Consider the following 8,475-nt stretch of genomic DNA (forward strand, 5'->3'; position numbering starts at 1 on the left):
AGAGAGAGAGAGAGAGAGAGAGAGAGAGAGAGAGAGAGAGAGAGAGAGAAATAAAGAAAAGAAAAAAGATGAAAAGTAGAAAAGAAAAGCAAAAGACAGAGTTGTAAAGTATGTGTGCAGTATTGCAAGAGAGTATAATTTCAGTCAAAAGAATATCAAAAACTAATAAAATTGTGTTCTGACATAAACATAATTACATCAGGATCTAATTATTACATAATTTACATTTATAAATACTTAGAAAATCCTACTTTTTGAGTTTTTTTTGAAGTTTAAATCAAACAAGAAATGCATAAAACATTAGAAAATATTTTAAAATAATGACAAAATGAGTGTAAACAAAATACCAGAGTTAGTGTGATGCGATTAAAATAGTGTTTAGAGTAATATATATATCTTTAAATGTTTACATTAGAAAATAATAAAGTTATTGAAATCAATGATGTAATCTTTTACTTTAAGAAGCTGGGAAAAAAGTTAAATCCACAGTAAGTAGAAGATAATAACTAACTAGAAGAAAGCAGAGATCAATGACATAGAAAACAAACAAACAAAATACAATAGAGGAATGAATAAAATTATACTGCCTATTGAAATTGGTTAGGAAACATTGAGCAATATTTAGGAATGAAAGAGCCCATATTTGTCACTAGATGCTAAAGACATTAAAAGTATAGTAAGGAAATTTATAGTTAATTTTATGCCAATAATTTCTGCCACTTAAAAAAATAGATTAATTTTTTGAGAGAAACAAATTATCAAGCAGATTCAAGGAGAAATAGAAAATGTAAATAGACTTTTACATATTAAAGAAATGAATTCATTATTAAAAAAAAATTTAAAAAAAAAACCAAGGAACTGAAAACCTAACCGGTGAAAAAAAAAAAAAAACCAAAGAAGAAAAAAAAAAAAATTTAAAAAAAAACCTTCAAAAAAAACTTTTTAAAATTAAAAAAAAAAAAAACTTATTTAAACTATGTGTATAGCCTATGTAATAAAAACAACAAATTATTGCTATAAGAAAGTAAATAATACCCAAATAAATGGTGAGTTATATCCTATCATTGTTCTAGAGATTCGATATGTTTATAATATTGATTCTTACTAAATTTATCAATAGATTCAATAAAATTCCAATCAAAGTCCAAGCACTCTTTTTGTAGAAATTAACAAGTATATCCCAAAAATGTATATAGAAATGTGAAGAAAAATAAGATAAAGGGAAAACAGTCTTTTAAAAAAAACAGCAAATATGAAGAATTTATATTACCTGATTTAAGGTCTTATGGAAGACAACAGTAATCAGAACAGTGTGGTATTGGCTTGATACTGAAATGGAATAAAAAAAAAAAACTACAAAAACTGATCTACTCTTAGACAGCTAATTGACTTTTGACAAAAATGTCAATGAAATCCAGTGAGAAGGAGAGAAATCAGTGCCATGGTAACTGAACAGTTAAAATGAAACAAATATGTGGCAAATAAGATCATGAAAAGATTCTCAATTATATTAGTTATAACAGAAATAAAAATTAAACCAGAATTAGAGACCACTATAAACACACTAGAATGACTAAATTTAAAATGACTCACAGTACTAAAAGGTAGTAAAGATGAAAATCAATTAGAATTTTCCCATATAGTTGATGGGACTGTAAAATCATATAACAATTTTGTGAATTGGTCAGGCATTTTCTCATGAAGTTTGATACATAGTAAACCTATCCAATCATTTCACTTACAGTCATTTACCCAAGACAAAAACATATGTACATTAAAAAAATGCATACATGAATGTTTATAGGAGCTTTGTTCATCACAGCTCTAAATTAGAAAAACAAATTTTCATTGACCACAGAATAGCTAAAAACATACAGTATAATAATATAATGGAATACTGCTCTGCAATACAAAGGAATGAGCTACTGGTATGTGCAACAAAATGAATGAACCTCAAGTTATTACAATGAAGGAGAGGAAAGGATAGCTTTACAATGGAGAAACCTAACAAACATCATGTGAGACAGTTGATCAAGTTCAACATCAACAATGGTTAGTCCATTTGATAGTTCATACCATTGAATGATATAACAAAATGGCACTTACCTCTGTGATCTTCGTTGGTAAACTTATAATTCCAGTCTAATCATGAGAAAAACATCAGACAAATTACAATTGAGGAACATTCTACAAAATATCTTACCACTAATCTTTAAAAATTTCAAGGTCATTGAGAAAAGGAAAGTCTGAGAAACTCTCATAACCAAGAAGACTAAGAAAACATGATGGCAAATTTAATGGGATCCTAGGACAGTAAAAAGACTTTAGATAAAAACTAAGGATATTTGAATGGAGATTACTTTACATAATAATAATAATGTATTAATTTTGGTTCTTTAATTGTATACTAATGTGAGATGTTAATAACAGAGAAAATTGGGTATGGAGTGTATGGAAATTCTATATATTAGCTTAACAATTTTCCTTTAAATCTAATACTGTTCTAAAAAGATTATTATAAAATATTTTGATAAATAAAAAAGCCAGCAACATGAATGTACATAATATATGATTTAATTAAATTGTAGAACAGACTAATTTATAAAAAGAAGAATGTGAGTAGTTGTTACCTCCTGGGAAGTGAGTTGTAGATTGACTTTCCAAGTCGAGAGAACTTTCTGGGGTGAAAAAAATGTTCTCTATCTTGATAGGGGTCAGGATTACATCAATGTGATCATTTTCTAAAACTCATGGCACTGTACCCTTAAAATCTATGCATTTAATGAAATGTAAAATACACTTTGTCTTTTTAATGTTAAAAAAAGTTACTGAAAGACAATAATGAAGTATTCAAAAACTATCTCTATTCTGTTTCCTTCTTTCTGATTTAGTTGTCGTCCATCTGAAATGAAAATAGGTGTTCTTTGTAGCTCTTTGCCTGTGAGAGCTTTGTACAAAAGTACAAAGGCTCATTGTGACTGTGCGGGATGACTCACTGCCAATTGAATTTTTAAATAGGGAACTTTACTACAAAATCTTACCTCCCTTTGTTTCTTGATTTGAATACATGCAGACATTCTTCCCCTTGCTTCTCCTATGTTAAGTTCTCAAAAAAGAATGAACTCTTTCTGTAGTCAGGATAACATTTTCTTCTTACTATTATTCCAAAAGTCATACTGTTTAACTCAATTTTATTTGTTTCCTTGTCACTCTATTTGTTACTCAAGTGTTCTTATAGTTGTTCACATTTTTCTTCATAGGAAACAACTGTTGTGTTGAACTCCAAAGCTCTTATCTTTACATAAGTGCTAAGGACACATCTCTTCATCATTTATATTTCATTCTCTTTAGTATTTTCTATTTTAATTAAAAAAATATATTTTCAAAAATAAAAGGAGAGAAGAGGAGGAAACAGAAATGAATAGGGAATATGAGGAATGAAGACAGGACTCTGAAAGTTAAAGAGGAAACATTATTCAAAGTTGCCTAAATAGTCTAATAAAGCCACTAATAAGCTATGTGCATCACGATATTCAGTAACCTAACTGTGCTGCTATTTCCCTTTAAGATTTATTTTTTTTCCTGAGTCAGACACTATGCAGAAACATTAATGACATGTTAATATAGGTTTATGATAAAGAAAAATATTGTGTAAAATTTGACTGGCATCTTTTAGAATTTCAATCACTTCCACGATTTAACTTTTCTTCTTCATAATCTATACCTAACTTACTTTATAAATGTGTATTTTAATGGAATGTAAAGACTTTTGAAACTCAAAACATCAAACGTAAGCTACAAATGTATACCACATGGCTGTGAATAGAGATTGTTCATATAGGATTTTGGTTTTTAAAATGTTCAGATTAAGATATTTGTCATACAATACATACATGGAATAGTAATTCCTTGAAAATTAGTATACAGCAACTATAATTAAAATTATTCTGAAAATAATTGCTTCTCTTTATAGATTCCAAATGCATATATTGCTATTTCAATGATAAAATATCACTAAGAACTTTATATGTAATTTACTGGCGGAGTGCAAAGTGCCATTTAATAAACAGTTTCTGTTAATAGAATGTCTAGCAACCGATAATTTGCTACACTTATTTTCTTACTAAAGATATAATGAGTGTTCAAGATATTCATAGAACTGTGACAAATAATGTTAGCTATAGGACAGGGACAGAACTCTTAGCCATGTGGAGGTAGCCATACAACAAAGAATTGAGTCAAAGGGGTGAAAGAATTTCAGGAAAACAGAGCAATTATCAGGGACAAAAGTATCATCCTAAGTAAGAAGTCAGTGAATGTTGATCAAGTGCAACAAATAAGTATAGAACTAAAAAGTATCTAGTCAAAGAAAACACAGTAGGGCAAAGCTTCCAAGTATGGTATTGTCATGGAGGCAATGGATCAGTGCAAGAGAATTCCATCCAATACAAAGTGAAGAACTGAAATATGGATTGTTTTTATACATGGACTGACAAGACTGATTCAGGTCAACAGCCTCCAGCTAGTCATTGAAATGAAGATAAGGGAGCCATTCTGCCAATTGTGAATCCTCACATTGTTGGGGAGAATAGAAAAGCCCAGGTACTGAAGGGACCCCATAGAACAACACTCTGTAGATACCCCGGCTCTCTCTATGAGATAGAACAAATTTTGAATAAGTAATCTCTAAGATGCTTGCCCTCATACCATTTCTAATATTCATTATCATATAAAGATAAAGCTTCCAATGTTTTTGCCAAATAGTACCTTTATGGTTGCAGGCAACAGTACTACATCCTGAATATGTCTCAGTGACCATGGAAAAACTCTTTCACAAAGTTTGATTAAAGCACAGACTAATATTTCTAGGTACTAAAGAAGGTATAGAATATAGTAAAACTTGAAATACTTTGCTCTAAGGGTAAATATTTACCACACACACAAAAAAATCTAAGGATAAATATTTACGACATTACATAACATAATATATGATAGCTAGCTGAAGGGTAAAGAGATAAGAAGTCATGATGAGACATGCAAAAAAGTACTGTCGAGTTGTAGTAGAAAGTGCCAGAGAAAAAGTTAATTGATGGGCTGATCCTAAAACAAAACCATTTATAATTAAGAGAGGGGAGAGGCAAGAGTAAGGCATTCCTGACAAGGGAAACAGCATAAATAGTGGCTTATACTCCAAAATAAGTATATTCCAAATGTGGATTCTTGGGAGATCTGAGAGTAGACCTCACTGATCTGCAGTAGAAAGTTTTTATTGGAGAATAGGGAAATAAAAGGACATGATCCAGTCTTTATTCTAAGTCCATTTTATAGTTGAAGGATGACGACACAAAGAATTTAAATAATTTGCCCAAGGTCATATAACTAGTAAATAGTAGAACTTAGCGTTTACCACCAAGTGACTCTCAAATTTATCCCTTAATCGTTGTGTTATACCAGACATCCATTTTGATTAGATAGGGATTCATGTTTTCCAGACCAATATGAATATGATAGGAATTATTTGTGACCAAATTAATGAATATTCTTTCTGTGAAAAGCTTTGCTTAGCCTGTCAACCTGTCTAGTATACTCTGAAGTAAGGGTCAAGCAATAGTGAATCCTCTGAAAAGTCAAAAAGGTAAATTCAATCCATCTCATTGCCCCAGGGACAGCAATCTTCCCCCAAAGTGGACATGAGCCTTGCTCAAGTATGCACCCGAAAAATTGCAGAGGTAGTCTTTGTCTCATTAACTATTGCCAGGTTGTAGTCATAAGAATGAGAATGGCCAATGAGGAAATTTCCTTCAAATTTTCTCAATGTACGTTTTAGAGGGGAAATTTTAAACAAATAAGAAAATCAACAAAATGCTATTATTATTGTCACATTGATTTAGCTCTAAAAGCTGTGGCATTAACACTCATAAAATCATCTAATTCAGCCAGCAAATTGTATCATGTGATTTGTCATGCAGGGAATTCACATGCAAAGAAGAGGTGTCAAATTGAGTCAAGCTGCTGAGAGAACCTTTAAGTATAATTTCTTCTAGGTTTCTATTGGGGTATTTAACCTGTTTTGGGAAAATGTCACTCATACTTATTACTTCAGTTTTTCTTGCCAAAGAGGCTCCAGTTAAAGCCCCAGCAGGGATTGCACCACGAGCCCCATTTTTCAAGGGCTTTCTACCTCAGTCATAAAAATTGGATCTGGGCACAAGCTTGTCCCAATTGTAGTGCACTTTCTAGCTTGTTTGTTATAACCAGATGTATTTAAATTTTGTTCAGCTGCTCTTGAAGGTGGAAGGAAAATGACATTTTCTGCTTTTCAGATGAATTTTGGCAATGCTAGGAATCTAAAGGGAGTCTGATTTTCAAATTAAACATGAACTTTTCGATTCTATTAGGCCCATACTTTTGATCTGGAGCCACTGCCTATGGGCATTTCTATTAACAAGCAAACAGAAAATAAAACCCAGTGGAAATCATCCAGTTAAAAAGGAGCTAATAATTCAGTTCCATCCTAGGCCTTGTGTTAATAGTCAGCCAATTGTGGATTGCCTTGACCTCTGTGGAAGATGCATTCTGGCTCTGTAGAACATCAGATTGGGAGTTTGGGCCCAGATACAATTTTGGTTAGAAATTGAGAGGCAAGTATAATGAGAAAGAAAACTTATGATCACAAAAGAAAAATATAAGAAGAGGAAAAAAATTAGGTTCAACCACCAAATATGTTTGAGAGCCTACTATGTGTTCAAAAGCTGACTAGAGCTTCAGAGAAGGGGCCTAAATATTGTGTAAGATCTAAGCAATGCAAACAATGAATGCAAGCATGCAAAAGATGGCTAGAAACCAGAATATGTCAATGTGTGCTGCAGACAAGTAGCTGAGGAGAGAAGAAGTCGCTTTTACTGTGAGAAAGATGCCATGGGGGTTGGGGAAGGCTCCCTGACATTGTTCTTTCTTTGTGTATCAAAGGAAACTTGAACTAGCTTCTGGAAGATTTGGCAAGGACAGGAAAGAGAACTGCATGAGGAGCGAGAGAGTGAGGATGAACTAGGCACTTTTAAAAGATCATATTGGCAAGACCAGATGGACTAGATTGTAGATGGCTTTAAATGCCAGACTAAGGCTTATGGTTTGTTTATTTTTAATAGAATTTAAAATAATAGAACTTAAAAACTAGAATTTAAAATGATGATTCAAAAGATTGATATGGCTTTAGTAACTAGAAAGAATAGAATTTAAGCCTAAAGAAGGGGAGGAAGAAAAATGCTTAAATTAATAAGGATCTAAGCTTTTGTGGTTATCAGAAAAAGAAGAAAAAATAGCTTAAACTCAGTATCTTATTTTGTGTGAAGAATAGAAAAAAAGATAAAGAGAGGTAAGGGATGAGATATGAAAAGACTAAGGAACATGGTATTTTTAAAGGCCCCGGCTTCAATCTGAGGTTCTTCTTTCCTGAATGTCATGTAGTGAGTCTTTCCTACATGTCAGCCTTGGTATAGGCATCAAATTTAGGGGTAGGGTCTACTTCTTCATCATTGCTTGAGTTTTAAAGAAGAAGGAAATTGGAAGATTGCCTCTTAAAGATTTAAGCAACCTATAGTGGGGCACAGTTTGCTACTTAATTTTCATTCTCTTCTTTTTCTTTCCTATGAATATGCCCAGGCAAAGAAAAAGCAAAAACAGTAAAAACGATGACATCCACATTGACAACCCATTTTCTTAAATCTCCTAACTAATAAAGAGGCCAGCGGGATTAATTTTTTTCTAGGTTTATTGAGGTATAATCAACAAATTGGACATATTTAAGGTGTACAATGGGATCATTTGATATAAGTATACATTGTTGAAATGATTACCACATTCAAGTTCATTAACACATGCAGTAAGTTTAAATGGGAACCACTGAATGGGACATTCAGGAAAACTCTACAAAGAGAATGACTTCCTTGAAAGCTAGTGATACTTTCCTCACATCTGCTTCCTGCTGCTTGCTGTCTGGGACACACATATGATAGCTGGACATCCAGCAGCAATTTTTATGACAATAAAGAGAGTTGAAAATGGAAGCCTTACATAAGAGTAGGAAAGAAGAAAGATAGAAGATGCCTCCATCACCAAAATCCACCATATCAGAACTGTGTTGCCTTCCTCTGGACCTTATGTGTCTCCCTCAGGGAAAAATAAATCCCTACTGTTATTTTGAGTTACTACTAGCATCTCAATGCATTCCTGATGGATGCATTGAGAAAGTGACATTCATTAAACATAGAAATCTTGAAGACGTACAACTTTTCTTGACTATATTTTCCATTATTAAAAACTGCCTAGAAACAGATTATATATGATAAAGTAAAAATAATCTCATCCCTAGAACTTGTGAAAGACTGAAACCCAGTATTCAGAAAATGTTTGTTGAATAAATCTGTGAATAGATAAAAATATTAATAAGTTATCATTTACTTTCTCTGAGTAAAA

The sequence above is a fragment of the Pteropus vampyrus genome, unplaced genomic scaffold (genome assembly GCF_000151845.1).
Source record: "Pteropus vampyrus isolate Shadow unplaced genomic scaffold, Pvam_2.0 Scaffold3, whole genome shotgun sequence".
NCBI classification, from domain to species: Eukaryota; Metazoa; Chordata; class Mammalia; order Chiroptera; family Pteropodidae; genus Pteropus; species Pteropus vampyrus.